Below are 18,908 nucleotides of genomic sequence, written 5' to 3'. Positions count from 1 at the left end.
GGGCGCCCTGGGAGACACTTCTGAACAGAAGTGGCCTGAGTGTTAAGGAAGAAGGTGGAAGGAGGAGGCAGTGGGTAAAAGAGAAGCGGTGACAGAGCTACTGGGTGTGACCAGGGCCCCCAAGGAGAGGGTCTTTCTAGGATTCTCAGGTTCCAGGTCACTGGCAGTGGGTGTTAGCAAGTGGGGACACCTGCGGAAAGCATTGTCTGATTTGAGTCCTGGGTATGGGACCACCCAGGGAGAGCCCAGAGTGACACCTCCTATCCCCCCAATCCTGGCACACATCCCTCGGCCTTCTCTATCATATCCCCTCCAGTGAGAAGGTCCTTAGCACCAACATCAATGTAGGCATCCTTTTTGTGACAGAAGAGCTCTTGGAGTTGGCAAACTCTGGCCTGTGGGCCAAATCTATCCTGTTACTTATTTCTACATGGTTTGTGAGTGGTCTTTACATCTTTAAGTGGTTGAAAAAAAAAAGAATCCTATATAATAAAAGCATAATATGCAAATTAACCAAACAGCCAAACAGAGGAACGACCATCTGGGACCACGCTATGACACCCACTGGCGCCAGGCTAGCCAAGGCGGGTGTGATGTGATTGGTTGGGGGCCCGGCCATCACCCCATGATCGCCCCACAGAGGGAGGCCCAGGCCACCAGCGATCAACTGGGGGGCTCCACAATCGCCCCAAAGAGGAAGTCCCAGGCCACCAACCGGCGGGCTGCAGTGGGTGGGCGAGGCCTCTCTCTGCGCGGGAAGCCCGGGTCCCGGGTGCCAGAGAGAAGTCAGTGCCAGCAGCTGGGGGAAGGAAGGCCTTCTCTTGCATGAATTTCGTGCACCGGGTTCTAGTATTTCACAATGTGAAAAATTTAAGAAATTTACAGTTCATTGTCCATAAAATAAAATGTTATTGGGCCCTGGCTGGTTTCGCTCAGTGGATAGAGCGTTGGCCTGTGGACTGAAGGGTCCCATGTTCGATTCTGGTCAAGGGCACATGCCCGGGGTACAGGCTCAATCCCCAGTTGGGGGCATGCAGGAGGCAGCCAATCAATAATTCTCTCTCATCACTGATGTTTCTATCTCTCCCTCTCCCTTCCTCTAAAAATATATTTTAAAAAATGTTATTGGAATACAGCCATGCTCAGAGTGGAGCATTTGTGGCAAAGACTGTTTGGCCTGAAGTATTTACCATTTGGCTCTACACAGAAGACGTGCTGATCCCTGCTCTAATCAACTGAGAGGCAACCAAACCTAGATAAGACATTACGGGAACGTCTCAGGACTTCAATGTGCTACGTGTTACCCAGAGCAGATGCAAGTAAACCCAGTGGATGATTTCTGGTCCAGCTCTGAAATGCAACACCTTTTTATTTTAAATTTATTTTTCATTGATTTTAGAAAGAGAAGAAGGTGTGTGTGTGGGGAGAAACAAGATTTATTGTTCCCCTTATTCATGCAGTCATTGATAGGTTCTTATATGTGCCCTAACGGGGGGTTCGAACCCACAACCTTGGCACATTAGGACCACGTTCTAACCAACTGAGCTCTCTGCCAGGGTGAAATGCAACGCTTTGGAAGCCAACAGACACTGAAAGATCTGGCCTCCCTGCTCTTTTCTGCTGAGGTGTCAGCTCCCCAACATCTGCAGCAGGAGAGACAGGCACACCTACTTTTTATCAGGTGGAACCTGGAATTTTACTTCTAACTCTGAATGCCAGGTTTCAGGCACCCAGTCCTCCAGAGAGACCAGGACAGTCCACAGAGGAGGGAGTGGAGCTGGGGGCCTGGGCTCTGGGTGGGACAGCCACCACTCCAGGACCAAACCTATCAGGCTCAGTGCGCTTCTTGAGTGAATGAGTTAAGAATTCCCTCTGAATGCCCGGCCGGTGTGGCTCAGTGGTTGAGCGTCATCCTATGAACCAGGAGGTCAGGGTTTGATTCCTGGTCAGGGCATATGTCCAGATTGCAAGCTCAATCCCAAGTGTAGGGAGTGCAGGAGGCAGCCAATCAGTGATTCTCATCACTGATGTTTCTATCTCTCTGTCCCTCTCCCTTCCTCTCTGAAATAAATAAAAAATATATTAAAAAGAAAAAAAGAATTCACTCTGAATCTCAGCTCTCTGCCGCCTTGTGTCTTGCAGCCGAATGTCTAACTGCAGGGTCAGCTTGCCTCGGAGTCCTGGGAAAGGCACAACCTCCCCTTAGGCCTGGAAAGTTTTCTGGCATCATCAGCATTCAAGGGACACGAAGTCTCCCCTTTTGCAACAGGCTATTTCCAGCAAACCATTAATTTCTCGAAACAGAAAGGAAATGCTCCCAGCATGTAAGATTTTTCCCACTCATCTGAAGTATTAGAAGCTGATATTTTTTGTTAGTAATCCCTGGGGCATTTTTATTCCCCCCCCCCCCCCTTTGCAAGAATGTGCAAAACAATCAAAGTTTTGAAAGCCCAAAATATATTCCATGCTTCCTTCCCTCTGCACCATAGGCCTAAAGAGGAAGCCTCTATCTTGGCCGGGGGTCTTGGTTTTTCTGTTGCAAACGTGGATGTGGTGAGCCCGGTGGTGCTGTGTTTATGTGTGTTTCTGGCTGTCTCCGATGCTTCCTAGTCTGACGGCACCAACACAGGACCCTGCAAAGGACTGGGCCGGGCCTCCCCCCACCCCAGGCTTCCTCCCGGGCCCTGGGACTGCAAGGGCTTGGACACCAGAGGAGCGGATCTGCTGGACTTTGAACTACTTTCGCTCACCTCTCTGAGGGCCCCCATGTGGCTTTGTCCTCTTTTCCACAGGAGGATTTAGCAGGATGACATCAAAGCTCAGGGGATCTCAGGGGACTGTTCTGAGAAGAGATTCGGAGGGCTTGGAACAAAGCTGCCTTTCACGTATCAAAGCCACACAAGGATTGTAAGGCGTTTTCACTGGGAGGTCTCAGCCTTGCAGCAAAGCCCTGAGTTTAACCTGCGTGTCTCCCTCCAGTCAGGCAGTTAGTCACCTATCTCGGTCAGGGCAGAGAGCGTACAGGGAAGCTTTCCTGCCTGATTTTCCGCCAGGGCATGCTATGGATTCTTCCCAGGGCATAAAATTAAAAACTAAGCTAGTCTTTGTTTTAATGTAGTCCAATTTATCAAGTTTTTCTCTTATGATTTGTGTACGGTTAAAGAAATTTTTGCCTAGCTCAAGTCCAGAGAGATCTCCTGTTTTCTCCTATAAGCTTTATGGTTTCATCTTTCGCTTTAGGTTTGTGATCCATCTTGAATTAATTTTTGTGTGTGCTATGAAGCAGAGGTCTAGGTTCATCCACTTCCCCCAAAGGATATCTACTTGCCTTGGCATCATTTGCTGAAAAGACCATCCTTTTCCTATTCTATATAATAAAAGGTTAATATGCAAATTGACCCTAACGGCGGAACGACCAGTCACTATGATGCACACTGACCACCAGGAGGCAGATACTCAATGCAGGAGCTGCCCCCTGGTGGTCAGTGCGCTCCCACAGGGGAAGCTCTGCTCAGCCACAAGCCAGGCTGACAGCTGCGAGTGCACCAGTGGTGGCGGGAGCCTCTCCTGCCTCCTCGGCAGTGCTAAGGATGTTCGACTGCGGCTTAGGCCCGATCCCCCGGGGAGTGGGCCTAAGATGGCAGGTGGACATTCCCCGAGGGGTCCTGGGCGGCGAGAGGGTCAGGCTGGGCTGAGGGACCCCCCCCCAAATGCACAAATTTTCGTGCACTGGGCCTCTAGTTGAATTATAATGGTGCCTTTGTAGTAAATCTGTTAACCATACATGAGTGAGTCTACTTCTGGATTCTCCATTCTGTTCCACTGGTCTTGTGTCTAACAATCGTAGTATAAATTTAGAATGAATTGTATTAAAACTGAAGCACTGAATAGAGGGGATCCATTATATTCATCTCCCTCTAATCTTCTTCCAGGAAGCTGAACATTTAAGGAGGAGCAAGAAGTGTTTTAAAATATTTAAACCCAGGAATACGTTTTTCTTCTTTTTTTAAAGAATAGTTTATTGATTTTCTTTTTTTTTTTTTTTTAGAGAGAGAGGAAGGGAGAAGAGAGGAACATCGATGTGAGAGCACAATGTTGATAGGCTGCCTCCTGCATGCCCCTACTGGGATCCAGCCTGCAACCAGGGCATGTGCCCTGACCAGGAGTTGAACCAACAACTTCTTGGTGCATCAGACAATACCCAACCAACTGAGCCACACCAGCCAGGGCAAGCCCACAAATACTTTCAATGAGAGCCATCACTGGGGATTCAAGATTAGGACAAATTATACTATGGGTTCCTCCTCTCTCCCAACCCCTGGAATACATATAATACTTTAGGATAATGGGCTGAGTCAATATTTGGTCCATTCTAAAATCATAAATGATTCTGTCAATTCTGCTACCAGGCTATCCCTAGAATTCTATAAAATTTCTAAGTAACAAAACTCTGTATTGCCCGGCCCGTGTGGCTCAGTGGTTGAGTGGTTGAGCATCGACCCAAAGGTTCTGTTCTACCGCAGGAGAGTGCAGCAAAAATGACTCTTTACCAAATGACCTCTAACTCTTTCCACTCTGCCTTCTTTCCAAGAATGCCAAACCAGGTCCAGATTTCTGTTTGTAAGAATAAAGGAAGTTTTAGTTCCTTAGCTCATTTTCAGGCAGAAAGCTCAAAATCAATCCTGGAGGCCAGGCCAAGGATAATAATAAACACTACCATCTAAGCCATGCTCCGTGTTTGGATTCCACTTAAAGCAAGTCTCAACATATGTACATGTACAGGAACAAACAGCAGAATAGGCTAACTATTTATTTATTCTTACCCTTGTTCTGGTAAGGACTTTAGGCTGTTCGCATACACTTGTGTCTAGCAAACATCCTGTACATAGAATTAAATGACTGCCCACTACCTCCCTGCTCCCCTTTCCCACTCTGGGCAACTCCAGGCAGCAACCAAGCCATCTGCAGTGCCGCCTGGTGGCTGGTGTGAGAATGTCTATTCCAAAGCATTCTCCACCTCAAACCCACCCATATCTTTCTGTCTCAGATGACTGTACCCAAACTAGGCTACTCCATTTTCTTTCTTACATTTCACGACTCAGCTCTTATTCAATCTCTTTTGATTTTCTCAACTCTTTAAGTTCATGTAGCAATCCCTTATTTATTTTTTAAATATAATTCTTGTCTAGTTTCCTTAGATATTGTCTTTAAAAAAAAAATCATTCCTTGAAAGAAAAGAGGAAGAAGAAAGAAGGGAGGGAGGAGGTGGAAGAGAAGGAGGAAAAAGGAAGAAATGAAATGAGAAAAGCCAGATCTTAAATGAAGATGTAGCAAGGAAGAATAATGTTTCAAATTTGGAAGAAAATTAAAAATTTAATGTAATGAGGCAGTGCCTCCTTAAAAGGACCTAGAAGGAGTTAGGTGTCTCCTGCACAATCTCCACCTATCTGCATCCCACTCCTCAGGCCCTTCGAATTGAGTTCTAGATAAATGACCCACAGACTAGCAGAGGACTTTTGTCCTCTTATTTGATTATAACCCAGAAATAACTATGTTCTGGGAAATCACTAAAGCTATAAAAAAGAAAGAATTAGAGATAGATTTTTAAAATTAAATTTATTGGGGTGACATTGGTTAATATGGGTGGATTTAAATCTGGAATATTTTGACTTGGTTCTGAAGAAGCTAAAAAGGGCAGTTATCACAAAACACAAATGTCATGAGGAGAAGACCCTGAAATGGAATTAATTTTGAACTTGACCAGCAATTCATTCATTTATGGTTTTACATAAAATTGTAATAAAGAAAACAGAGTTAAAACTTATCATCCTATCAAAACATGGGGGTAATGTAAAAGAAGTATGTGAACAATTTCCTAGTCTACTACAGAGCACAAAACACTCTCCAGACATGACCTAAGATGTCCTTACTATGTTTCTATTAAAAAACCTAAAAAAACAAAGCACTCTTGGGGACAGAAAACTTGGCTCTGGAATCTTGTCTGCCAATTATAGCCAAGTGACCTTGAACCAGCCACTTACCTATTTTTACAGAAGAGGAAACCAGAGCAGGTCTGAAAATCTCTCTCGGTTTGGAAGTGAATGTCCCTATCATGAATATGTTTGAGAGCACAGTCACAGGGCACCTTCAACATCCATGAAGCTCTGAGATTCTAAGGTTGTACCACCTGGCTTTGGGGCTCTCGTCCCCTGTAAACCAGCCCAATGTTCCTCCTCATCTCCTAAATGTATGTACTACGGTAACCAAACTGTAACCAGATTCCTGATCCACAGAAACTATAAGATAATGTTTATTGTTTTAAGTCACTATGATTGGGACAATTTGTTACACAGCAATGAAAACTAGTACAGGGGTAAGTCACCTATTGTTTGCACTTTGGTTGAAGGTGAAAGGAATTTTAGAGACAGAACAGGCAGGTTTAGGGAATAAAGACGGTCCATGGGGGAGGAATGCATATGGGAAGGACAGAGATGTCTCTGGCCTGAGCAATTAGAGCAAGTACTAGTATGTGACTCACAACGAAGTTCTTTCTTTCTCCCAGTGATGGAAAGAAAAAAGAGCTTATCAAGGTATCAGCTGTTACTTAGTTAGCCAATTATTTTTTATCTGAAAGAGCTACATAGAAGCTGTTAGGAGAAGTTATGTTTTGAAGTTGAATATACTCCATCGAGCTTGGGAAATAATGAAAAGTTAAATTCTCTTCTATAGTCAGTTTTTGTCCAATTTTGTTGTATTCAACCACATAATGGTTTTTGCTTCATCGCCTCCTTCATTTCCCCCATCATCTCTTCTACTTTCTTTCCTACTTCCACAAATCCACTTTCTTTCCTACTTCTCACTTCAACCCAAACTCATGCTCTGATCCTGGCAATCATGCTCACCTACCGTTACCTTCTCGTTACCACTTTGCGTATGGTGATGTCCTCGCTTACTGGATGTCCTCCCTCCTCTCATCTATTATCGATGCCCTACTCTTGACTTGAAGCTCTAAGCCTCATCTCCTTTTGACATTTTGAACAACTCCAGTTCCCACTTAGTTCTCCTCTGGGATCCTGCTGGGTTCAGAGTTAGTGCCACACAACTTAGTGCATCCTTGTTCTCTAATGCTTTCCACAGCTGGGCTAACTGAAGATGCCAGTGTCCTGATGCAGTCAGACTGGAATCAGGAAGTCTGGAATCAGATGTCCTTCATGTTCATTGGGAGGAGGGACAGCCAAGAGTGTATGCAGTGGGAAAGGGCATCAGTAAATCAAGAATAACATAACATCACTAGAGGCCCAGTGCATGGATTCATGCACATTGAAAGGAAATTAATTAGAAGGTAGCTGGTGGGGACTGGGCTACATGGGCTGGACACTCCCTGGAGCCAAAACCTCCCGCAGTCCCTCCCTGGCCGGGTGCACCTGGGGCGGTGCCGGGTTCGAAGGGCATCTGCAGAGTGAGCAGGGTCCCTCCAGCAGGTTGGGTACCTTGGCCTGGCCTGTGGGGATCAGGCCAAAACCAGCTCTCCGACATGCCCTGAGGGGTCCCGGAGTGCCAGAGGGCACTCTGTAAAGTTGCTGTCGCTTGGCAGCTCCTGCATTGAGTGTCTGCCCCCTGGTGGTCATTGCATGGCATAGCTACCAGCTGGTTGTTCGGTTGCTTAGGCTTATATATATAGACGAGAGGCCCGATGCATGAAGATTTGTGCAAGAATGGGCCTTCCTTCCCCTGGCTGCCAGCACTGCCTTCACTCCGGCCAGAGCCGCCTTTCTGCCTTCGTTCTGGCCCAGAGCCGCGTTTCCGCCTTCCAACGCTGCCCAGAGGCCTGGAGCTGCTGGGGCAGTGTGGAACGCCTGCGTCCCGCCCAGCCCCTGGCCGCTTGGCGCCTGCATATGCAAATTAACTCACCATCTTTGTTGGGTTAATTTGCATACTCACTCCTGATTGGCTGGTGGGCGTCGTGAAGGTATGGTCAATTTGCATCTTTCTCTTTTATTAGTGTAGATTAGCCAAACAGAAACTGAGAATATAGCCACTGTCCTGAAAATGTACCAGTGTTCACAATGCCAAGGTATCTAGCCAAAGTGGGGTTATAGCCACCCCTTTTTTATCATCTGGAAGATCATTCATTGTGATTTTTTAAATCCTCCACTTGACTTTCTCTTGCTATAAGCAATGATTCTTGGCCACTCACCAACCAATTAGTGTATGGTCAGGGGATGAGAATTAATTTAAATATATAGTAATCAAGTGAATCCTAATGAGAAGAGTAGATCTGCTAGGAAGAAAAGATAATCTGTCATCCTCACACATGCTGGCTTATGTTATTTGCATTATAGCTCTCCCTGAGTATGTATCAATATGGCTAAGACAGCGGAGTACAAAGACTTCTGTAAGTTACAGTAGGCTTGTAAACCACACTCATCTGGACTCTCAATGATGCTGGGTCCTGGAAGAGTGTGTGCCGAGTATGTGTATTCACACCAAAAAAGGAGCGTTTAGGAAAGAACTGAGATACCACATATGGAGATAGAGTGCACACAACTTGGCAAAAATCTGCAGATCGAGTTCTGATAACACATCGAAGGGAAAAGCACCAAACAACAGTACAAAATGGGAAAAGAATAGTAGGAAAGCACTATGGCCAAGACGGGGAAGAAGATGAAACACGTGCAGACTTCCTGATGTTAAATTAGGGGAGGCAGTAACGGTATGGCTAATAAAAGAGCAGAGACCTTGCCAAGGCAGGTCACTTTGGGGCCTTCCGGAGGTGCGGTGATGTGGCAGCTGGACCTCGGGATGGAAATCCAGCTCACAGTCTCAAGGATGTCAGCCGAGGACAGCAAGAGCGGGAGAAAAAAAGGACTCAACCCGCAGCAGCAGAGTTTAGGTTTAATTTCAGGGCATTAGTTTAAGGAAACGTTACCTAGTCATGGTAGCTAACTGTTAGTCATTTACACTGTAGCGGGAATGAAAGACCAATAGTTTATCATGACGGGGCACTGCCAAACACTGGCAGGGAAAGGTGTGTAAGAATTGCTTCCTCTTTTCCAAATGTAATCTCTTGCGGTGGGGATGGGGGAGGTTCGACACGTGGAGATTGAGAATAAGATGCTGGGGAGGGAATGGTCTGCAGTGAGTCTGGAGCACAGACTTTGGAAGCAGGAATTCTGCACTACCACATCTGAGTTATGTAGCATTGTACATGTTATTTAACTTCTCAGTTTATTCATCTGTGAAATGGGGCAGTAACACCGAAGTCTTTAAGATGATCAGAAAGATTAAACAAGATACAGCAATTAGCACAGTCCCTGGCCTGGGGTAACTGCTCAGCAAGTATTAGCTATTGTTTTTATTTCAAAGTAAATTCCTTATGACTGGAGCTGAGACAAATTGCTCATCCAGGGAATGGAGGCAACACATCCCTTGAACCAGGGGGTGGCTGGGAAAAGGAGACGGCATCTGAGCAGGCCCTGCAGTTCGGAAGCAGGCCTCTGCCCAGGAAGGTTTCACCCTCAGACAGCAGGGGTGCAGAGACAGGAAAGCACCACCCTGCCGGAGGAACAGCGAGGGAGCCCACCAGTCTGGCTCGGGGAGAGCGCTGCGTCAAGGACAGAAGCTGGGATTCCAGCGTCCCTGAATGTTGGAGAGACGTGACTCAAGTGGCAACTTCAGAGGCCTCTGCAGCAGGATTGAGACAGGGTGGGCCTAGGGACCTGAGTCAGGTTTGCAGCAATGGGACAGAGAGGGAAGAGGCCGACTGGAGGGACTATTCAGGAAGAACTACCACGACCCAGTAACGGATAGGCTGTGGGGAAGACGGGAATGAGTCCACGGCTGCGGGCCGAGGTGAGAGGAGGCTGCCATCCCATGGACAGGAGCAGGGGTGTCAGTCTGAGGGAGGCACTGGATTGAAGAAGGGGGAAAGGCTGGATCTGGGCTTAGATTTGCTGCATTTGAGCTACCACCTGAGCAACCCCATGGAGAAAGGGGAGAGGGTCCAGATGGGGCAGTGGTGCTAAGGAAAACAGTTCAGCCCTGGGTAGGCAGGTGGGTTCTTTTGCATGGAAGGAAGACAGCTTTGGCGCTCCTTCCCCCGGCAGCTTCTCCGGAGGGAATCCCATCAGCTTGCTGGTGACCCCCTGGCTCATCCTCACCCCACCCCACCCCACCCCAGGAAAGGCAGAAGTCGACAGCTAAGGCATTGCTTAGCCGCCAGCCGCTTATTTACAGGGGCAGCCCATCCGAGAGCAGACTTCCCAATAGGATACCAGCCTGGGGATGGCACACACGGACCCCGTAAATGACATTTCCGACTCGTCGTTGCCTCTGGGTTAATGAGACACCCCATGTTGGCTCCCATCTCTGATGCTGAGCATCCTCCCGGAGTGTAACGGGCTATTTTCCAGTATAACAGACATCACAGCACTCAGATGTCTTTCCATGACGATTGTGAATCTTGCAGTGCCTCAAAATTATCACCCTGCGTTTGAACTTATCATAGAGCAAAAACAGAAAGTTGAGTCTTCACAATTTGTTGCTTGCAAACCAATCCCTTATGGGACCATGTTTTCTTATTCCTTTGCTCTCACTTGAATGGGTCTAGCTCAAGAAAGAGGAGGATACTGACCAAGGGTCTGACTCCAGGGCGTGGTCCCCACCCCCCACGTGACCTGGTTGTCTAGGGCCACCTGTGGAGGAAGCCTGCGTTAGGCAAGGTAAATCCATGGAGGATTTAGGTTAAGTTCAGAAGCCTAAGGGGGAGCGATCTCTCTGGTAGCCACGTGGTGGATGAGCTCAGCGGGGCTGTGCCAGCCACCTTGCCAAGGGATGAGCTCATTTACTCAGCAGCACTGCCATGGAAGCCAAACTACCATCATAACACCAGACTGACTGATGTCCACACCAGTTAGACCCGCCGGCTGGATTTTTATTTGGTTTGCGCACCATGGAAGAACTGGCGTCACTGGGAGTACCTTTACGAAGGGAAACGCCCTAGCTAGGTGGGTGCATCTTGTTCATGGTACCATAGTCTTGGAAATGCTTTTCACCACATCTCACGGGTTAGGACACACCTTAAATTCAATGAATTAAAACTGAGGGTCACCTTTTCCTGTCCCACAAGCACTGGCTTGAGTGGGGAAGTTTCCACAGGAGGGACTTACTGCCACCTCCTCCTGGGATTCCTAGAAGCCTGGACAGTGAGTTCCCGGAACACTTATCTTGGAGATCCTGCCCGCCCTCCCCCAGCGCACACCCCCGGTGCTGGCCTGTCAGGCGTCAGGAAGTGTTTCCCCCACGAGCGGTAAGGGGAAGTCTTCCGGAGCCCGGAGCCCGGAGCCCGCAGGCTCCCCTCCCCTGCGACCTGTCTCGGTCCGTGGGCCCTGGCCTATCACAAGGGCTGCAGTCTGTGGGGTCCCAAAGAAATAGATGTTCTTGAACCCTCCCCTGGGGGGAAGGATGTGAGGGACTCCCACATGGCCTTCAACTCCAGGAGGGTTGGCCTCACTAAACCTAGTGCCTAGCCCAGTGGTCGGCAAACTCATTAGTCAACGGAGCCAAATATCAACAGCACAACGATTGAAATTTCTTTTGAGAGCCAAATGTTTTTAAACTTAAACTTCTTCTAATGCCACTTCTTCAAAACAGACTCGCCCGGGCCTTGGTATTTTGGGGAAGAGCCACACTCCAGGGGCCCAAGAGCCGCACGTGGCTCGCGAGCTGCAGTTTGCCGACCACGGGCCTAGAACATCTTGGAAAGCTGAAGGAGGCCAAGGCCTGAACTCCCAGGAGGCCTCGGGGGGCTTCTGCTCTTCCTTGTCCAGTGGACAGCCGGGTACCGGGGAGCTTCCCACCTGGGTCGCTAGTGGAAGATCAACGGTCTCCAGCTCCCCGAGAGCTTGGGAAGCCCTCAGTCCCACTCTGACCAACGAAGGGCTTTGACTGTAGGAGCCCCAGCAAAGCCTCGGAAACTGGCCGGGCAGCACAGGGCCGCTGTTAGACTAGGAGTTTCCAAAGATGGGAGGTTTGTTCAGTCTCGTTAGGCATGTTGGAAAAGGCCTCGCAGAGCGGTGCCAGCAGGAATAACAGGCACCAGACACACCGAGCCGAACAGGCCAGCTCCCCACCTGGAAAGCAGCTCCCAGAAGGAGTCTGTCTGGCAGTGCTTGCCACTCCTGGCTGCACACTGGGCTCCCGGGGCTCTACCCTGTGCCCAGGCCCGGGCTGCGCTCCCAGCTTCACGTTGGTCTGGGTGTGGCGTCTGGCACTGGCATTGTTTAAAAACTCCTTGGGAGGAACCACTTAATTAAAACAGAGCAGGAGCTCGAAGACGGGAAAGACGGGAGGGTGGAGAGGAAGAGAGGAGGAGGAGGGGACAGATTTGAAGACATAATGTTCCCAAGTCTTTTTAGCGAGAGTCTAGACACGTGGGAGACACAAGTATTGAAGGAGAAGCGAGAAAAGGCCCGGGAACTGGGGTGCAGGGTGCCGGGCAGCGAGACCTGATGACAAGGACAACTTTGCTATTGTTACTGTCATTGCTTTAAGCCACGTGAGGGCACGGTGAGTCTTAACAGTTCTCCTGTGTTCTTTTCCCTTTTCCTAAAAATAAAGCATTTGGTTCACACCCTCAGCCCCACCCCTGCCCCTCTCCTGCCTTCCTAATTCCTTCCCTCGATGGTAGTGGGCAGAGATGGGGTTGTATCCGGAGTTCGTGCGTCTCAGTTAAAATCCGACTAAATCGGGACCCTTTCCTTTGCCTCATCTGGTGTCAGATTGCCTCTCCGTTAAGGACCAGGAGCAGGAAGAAACACAAGGGATCTGTGTGTGAGGAAACAGCCCCTGGAGGCGGGGAGCAGAGCTGGGGCTCACAGTGCTTGGCCTGGCATTTCTGCTGGGTGATGTGTTTGCCTGGGGGCCCAGCCTCCTTTTCACTTCTCTCTTGGTTACTGTTGCCTCCTTGGCCCACAACCCCAGACACTAATCAGCCGACGTAACAGCTCCCCCTGTTCTTTCCCAGTGTTTTTCCCTCTTTCCCCTGTGCCCTCTGGTTATTTTCTGTGCTCCTTTGTGATGTCCACAGACTGGAGAGCTCTCAGCTGTTTACCCCAAGTCTCATCCTTTGTTTAGCTCTGCTTTGCTGGGTGTTCTCAGATTTCCTCCCAGCTCCCTAGCAGGACTGGACATTTCCTTTCCCCTGTTCTGTGTTCGCTCGTGCTGTCCCTCAGGCTCAAACTGGAACAGAACCCCTCCTCACCCCGTCGGTATATGTGTCCTGGGTACTTAGGACGCCTGGGCCTGTGCACTCGCTTTGGGCACCCCTGTGAACACCCCACGTGCTCCAGCACAACTACAGAGCTTCTTTCTGCATCTGAGAGGAAAACTCACATCAGACAAGATGCTGGCTGGGTGCAGGCGGCCATCCGGGCTGGGAAAAGAGCTAGGTTGTGCAATGAGGCTCAAATGGGAAGGTGTGACTCTCTGATCACAGGGGAGGAGGCCCTGTCTAGTGGGGACTGGGGGGCTTTGAATAAGGATTTTGTATTTTTCACTAGTTAGGCAAGTCCCACTGGCTCTTATCTGGTGGGGGACAACCTGGCGTCCAACCTGCTGGGGGTGAGCTCTGAGACATGAGAAACCACACCCACAGACAGGGGGGTAGCTGCCCCAGAAGAGGGGCCCTGGAGCCTGGGTTTGCTCTTTGCTGCTCGTGCTGGTATTACAGGACCAGACATTTTTACTTTGGCACTTAGGTTATTTTTAGGCAGTGATTACTTTTCTGTAATTCTGGTGTGTTTTTTTTTTGGTGTTCCTTGGGTTGCTAATTGCTTTTACAATGCAAGAAGCAGCCAGGAAAGGGGTTTCCCTGGTCGATTGGGTTTGAAAGGCGAGGCTGTAGCATCTTTTCAAGAACTGGGAGCAGCTATAGGCAAGGTCTCCACAGGTGAGCCCCAGGGAGAAAACCCGGGCCCCTTGGAAAACCTCCCTTCCCCTCCGCAGGTCCTCCTGCCAGGGCAGCCATCAGCCCCTGCCCTGGAGAGTCTCTTCTTTTGTTTAAGCAACGGGAAAGAGAAAGAATTTCCTCACGGAGCAGCTGGGCTTTCAGATTTGGCACCTCTTCAGAGCAGCCATGCATAAAAGTAGGAAACTTGTTCTTTATGGACTTGGAAAGAAAATGTCCTCCATCTTCCTGAAATTGACATGGAAGCTGCAGTGTATGCCTCCTCAGTCCTTTGGGTACATTTTTCAGGGAATCTCTAGCAAATGTGTGACTCCTTTGGGAAGCCAGGGGCTTCGAAGATGATGCTTTTGACAAGGAGGGGATGCTGTTCTGCTTGTGAGCTAGGGAGGAGAAGGGAAAGATCCAGGTTGATGTGTCCTTGGGAAAGGATCATGGTCTCTGGGCCCGTAAATCAGTTATATTGACACATGAAGAAAAGGAAACGTCCAGGTAACTCAAATAGGAAACGTAAGAACAAGATCCCTGGGGCAAGAATGACGTTGGCTAAACACACAACCTGTCTCCAATTCCGCCCACATATCCATGGGAGATGGGTCTGCATGAAAACTGAGGGTCATGATCTCTGGAGCTGACAGAGATAAATCCCATTCATAGACAGTTCTAAGCAATTTTTTAAAATGAGAAAGCAGCATTTTTACCTACACGATAATAATGAGGAATAACAAGTCCACAAATAGTCCATAATGTCAGCACTAGATAGCTTTCCCAATGTCATGTAACATGCTCAGAAGATGATTAAAAAATGGTCTGGAACATATTGATCACCAGGTGTAAAATTGGGCTGGCCAGACATTTAATTCCTAATAATTAGGGGATGTCAAAAGAAAAATGTCATCCATTCATCACTAATTTAATGTCCATCTCTTAGTTAGAGCACTCACTTCCACTATTGCCCAGCTGAATTTATTCTTTAATGGAAAAGCTCTATTGGAAATGGTATAAAAGTTGAGAAAGATCCACAGGGATACTAAATAAATCAAATTTTAGCATTGCATGGCATTGAGCAGATAAAACATGGAGCAGATTAATTTATATATTTTTTAAAATCCTCACCTGAGGGTATTTTTCCATTGATTTTTAGAGAGTGGAAGAGGAGGGAAAGACCGAGAGAAACATCAATGTGAGAGAGACACATCGACTGGTTGCCTCCTGCACGCGCCCTGACCAGGGCCCAGGCTGGGGAGGAGCCTGCAACTGAGGTACGTACCCTTGACTGGAATCAAACCGGGGACCCTTCAGTCCATAGGCTGGCGCTCTATCCTCTGAGCCAAACCAGCTAGGGCACAACTTGGAGCAGATTAATTCATTCAGGTCCTCCCTGAACTGAGTGCTGTGCTGGGTGATGTGAGGGATGGAAAGATGTGGTCCGACTCCTTACCTGATACAGGTTTACAATCCAGGAAGTGTAGACAAATATACAAATACATAAACAATTATAATATACTAGAAGCCAGGTGCATGAATTCAGGCATGGGTGGGGTCCCTTGGCCTGGTTGGTGATTGGGGTTGATGGTGGGGGGGGGGGGAGAGGGCTGGCAGCCGGTGGGGGGAAGGGACCACAGGAGGTTGGCCTATCAGCGGGCCAGGGGGAGGGACTGTGGGAGGTTGGCCAGCCATGGGAAGTTGGCTGTGGGAGCACACTGACCACTAGGGGGCAGCTCCTGCATTGAGCGTCTGCCCCCTGGTGGTCAGTGCATGTCATAGCAACTGGTTGACTGGTCGTTCGGTCGCTTAGGCTTTTATATATATAGATACCCTAGCCAGTTTGGCTCAGTGGATAGAGCCATTGGCCCATGGACTGAAGGGTCCCAGGTTTGATTCTGGTCAAGGGCACGTACCTCGGTTGCAGGCTCAATCCCCAGCCCTGGTCAGGGCATGTGCAGGAGGCAACCAACGTGTCTCTCTCACATTGATGTTTCTCTCTCTCTCTGTCTCTCTCCCTTCCTTCCACTCTCTAAAAGTCCATGGAAAGATATCCTCGGGTGAGGATTAACAACAAAAACAAAACAAAACATAAACAATTATAACATAGATGAATTATGACTGATAAATATAAACATAAAAATATTTTGACTAAGTGGGTCAGAACTGAACCATGAGAGAGAATAGAGCTTTCCAAAGTTAAAGATGGTGGGTGAGGCAGGTAAGGATATTCCAGGCAAGGGGATCGGCATGCTCAGAGGTGAGATGTCACCTGGGGTGTTCCTTGCAGGAAAAATAATAATAGTTAATATTGGTATTGGGCTTTACACCCCACAAAGAGTTTTTATGTCCATTACTTCATTTTTATTTTCCCAACAATCTTGTGAGCTAAGGTAGTTATTTTACAGATAAAGGAACTGAGGTTCAGTAAGGTTAAGTATCTTGTGCAAAGTAACATAGACTGGGAGTGGTGTGGCCAGGACATGAATCTAGGTCTTCAGAATCCAAACTCAGAGCTTTCTCTAGGCTAATGTGGTGCCTCTCTACATAATCAGCTGGAGTATTCTGTCTTGTTTTGTTTTGTTGGACGGAGAGGTATTTCAAGCAAAGGAAAAGAACTCTGGAGAACTGGAGGCCGGCTAGATTGCAGAAGTTTTCAATGTCAAGCCAATGAGATTAGCTATGTCTACCAGTTATTATTATGAAAGGAAAACCAAGAGAATAAAAACATTAGCATATTTTGGAGAACATGTTACACAATTGCTGGGAACATAAAATAGAGGTCCTGGCTCACCATTCACACTCTGGGCCTGCAAAGTTTCAGAGGTGTTATCTCACTGGTTCTGGGTAACTTGAACTTGCAGCTCCACATAGGTGAGCATTATCCTCCTTATGAATAATGCTGGGACAATGTTAGTCCTACTATGACCATATGGCTAGAGTCCGACCCACATCTTAGAATAAAACAATCTGCCAACTCCAGCCCTTTTCATTGGATTTTAATGGTTCCAATGAATGTTTAATGTGAAAATCAGTGTTTGAAAATATGCTTCATGTTTTTTCTTGCAAATGACTAAGATGATGCCATACTCTTAGAAAGTACCTTATATAGGCAGGAATCCCGTGAGAACTTTAAAAGTCAATGTTAACACTGAGTAAACATTCCCGGGTAGAGCCAAGTAATCTTTATATTAGTGAAAATGTTTCCTCTCTAAGATTAGATATGGTTTAGATCTGTATCTTCATCTGGAGAAAAAATTCATAACTGCCAGAAAAGAAATGAGAGTCCTAAAGGAATGTATTTACTAAACTATAAAATCCAGAATAAATAAGACCTGGCCCTGAGTATCTTCCCAGCCTCGTTTCTTGTCACATCCCTCCTGAACTTGAGCTCCAGCCATAAGAAACTTCTTGTGTTCCTCAAATGTGTCCTGCTCTTTCCAGACCCTAGCCTTTGCACATGCCATTCCTATTTCTAGGATATTCCCTCCCCCGCCTCCCCATTTACCATTCCTCCCCACTTTTGCCTGGTTAACTCCTAGATATCCTTTGTCTTGGTTTGGTTATCTTTTTGTTTGGCAAACCTCCTTTGACAAACCTTCTTTCTCCATCACTTTCTATGCTTCATCCCTTTATTGCGCCCCTCCCCCCTAATGTAGAATGGCGGCTTCCTTCCTGCTTCTATAGTTCTCTGTATTTATCCTTATTATAGCATTTCCACAAGGCATCATCATTGTGTCTGCAGAGCCCACTAGATTGAGGGCTTAATGCTGGTAAGGACCTGTCAATTTATTCTCTCTACTTCTCTGTGTGCCAATGGCTAACACTGAGTGGATGGTCAACAAACTGCTGAGCAGTTGAGAGACCAATGATACTATCAACATATACACCAGGTTCAGGATTTTGATATGAAGGTTCAAATAGTAAGAGCTTAGGAACCATTCCAAGAAACTGTCTTTCTTTGCTGTTGATTATTAAAAAGACTTTGGGGTCTAGCTAGCTATAACTACAGTTAATCCTTGAACAACGTGGGGCTCAGGGGTGCTGACCTCTGCATAGTTGAAAATCCACGTATAACTACAGTCAGCACTCCATATATGCAGAGTTGACTGTTGAACAAAATGGGTTTGAACTGTGTGGGCCAATTGACCTACACAGGTCAATTGAAAAAAATCCCACGTACAGTGGAACTGCACAGTTCAAACCTATGTTGTTCAAGGGTCAACTGCAATTTTATTCCACAGTTTGTACAAGGGCATATTTTAGCATTTAGGAAAGGCTGAAGTATAGAGATTTTGATTAACTGTGGCCTATTTAAAAATTGGTACTCAGCTGTTCCTAAGTACAAAGAGGTCAATGTTCAGGCATGTCCTTCTTATGTCCCTGATTCAGCTACTCAACGGGAGCAGTAAAAATGGCCAAAGTTGCTGATTCTGTACTTCTACACTTATACTAACATAGATCATATGTTAAAAACCTATAAAGAAATAGCTATCCCATTAAACAATATAGATAAAATCCAGGAGACAAAAGATAAGGATGGACTCTATAGCAAAATGCCCCCTTATTAGTCAATTTATAAGATTTAAAAATGGGCGGTATGCCCTAGCCGGTTTGGCTCAGTGGATAGAGCGTCGGCCTTCGGACTGAAGAGTCCCAGGTTCGATTCCGGTCAAGGGCACATGCCTGGGTTGCAGGCTCGATCCCCAGTAGGGGGTGTGCAGGAGGCAGCCAATCTCTGATTCTCTCTCATCATTGATGTTTCTATTTTTTTCTCTCTCTCTCCCCCTTCCTCTTTGAAATCAATAAAAATATATTTAAAAAAATTAGGGGTCATCAGTCAGACTTTTAGTGGGAGAAATTACAGCAAAGTTTTGGGCAACTACTTAAAAGTACAAAAGCGCAATTCTGTGTTACCAAGCAACAACAGTACATTGGAAAAGTTGGATTTAAAAGCAAA

The 18,908-nt window shown here is 47.3% G+C and overlaps 1 protein-coding gene across 1 annotated transcript in view; it reads right to left on the bottom strand.

Moving 5' to 3' along the window:
- Positions 1–18,908, bottom strand: part of IGFBP7 (insulin like growth factor binding protein 7) — a 65,626-nt gene that overhangs the window by 6,589 nt on the left and 40,129 nt on the right. The gene's annotated exons all lie outside the window — the stretch shown is intronic.

Source organism: Cnephaeus nilssonii (assembly GCF_951640355.1).
Source record: "Cnephaeus nilssonii genome assembly, chromosome: 1".
Lineage (NCBI taxonomy): Eukaryota > Metazoa > Chordata > Mammalia > Chiroptera > Vespertilionidae > Cnephaeus > Cnephaeus nilssonii.
Note: the sequence above shows the minus strand (reverse complement) of the source record. Positions and strands in the feature narration are given on the sequence as shown.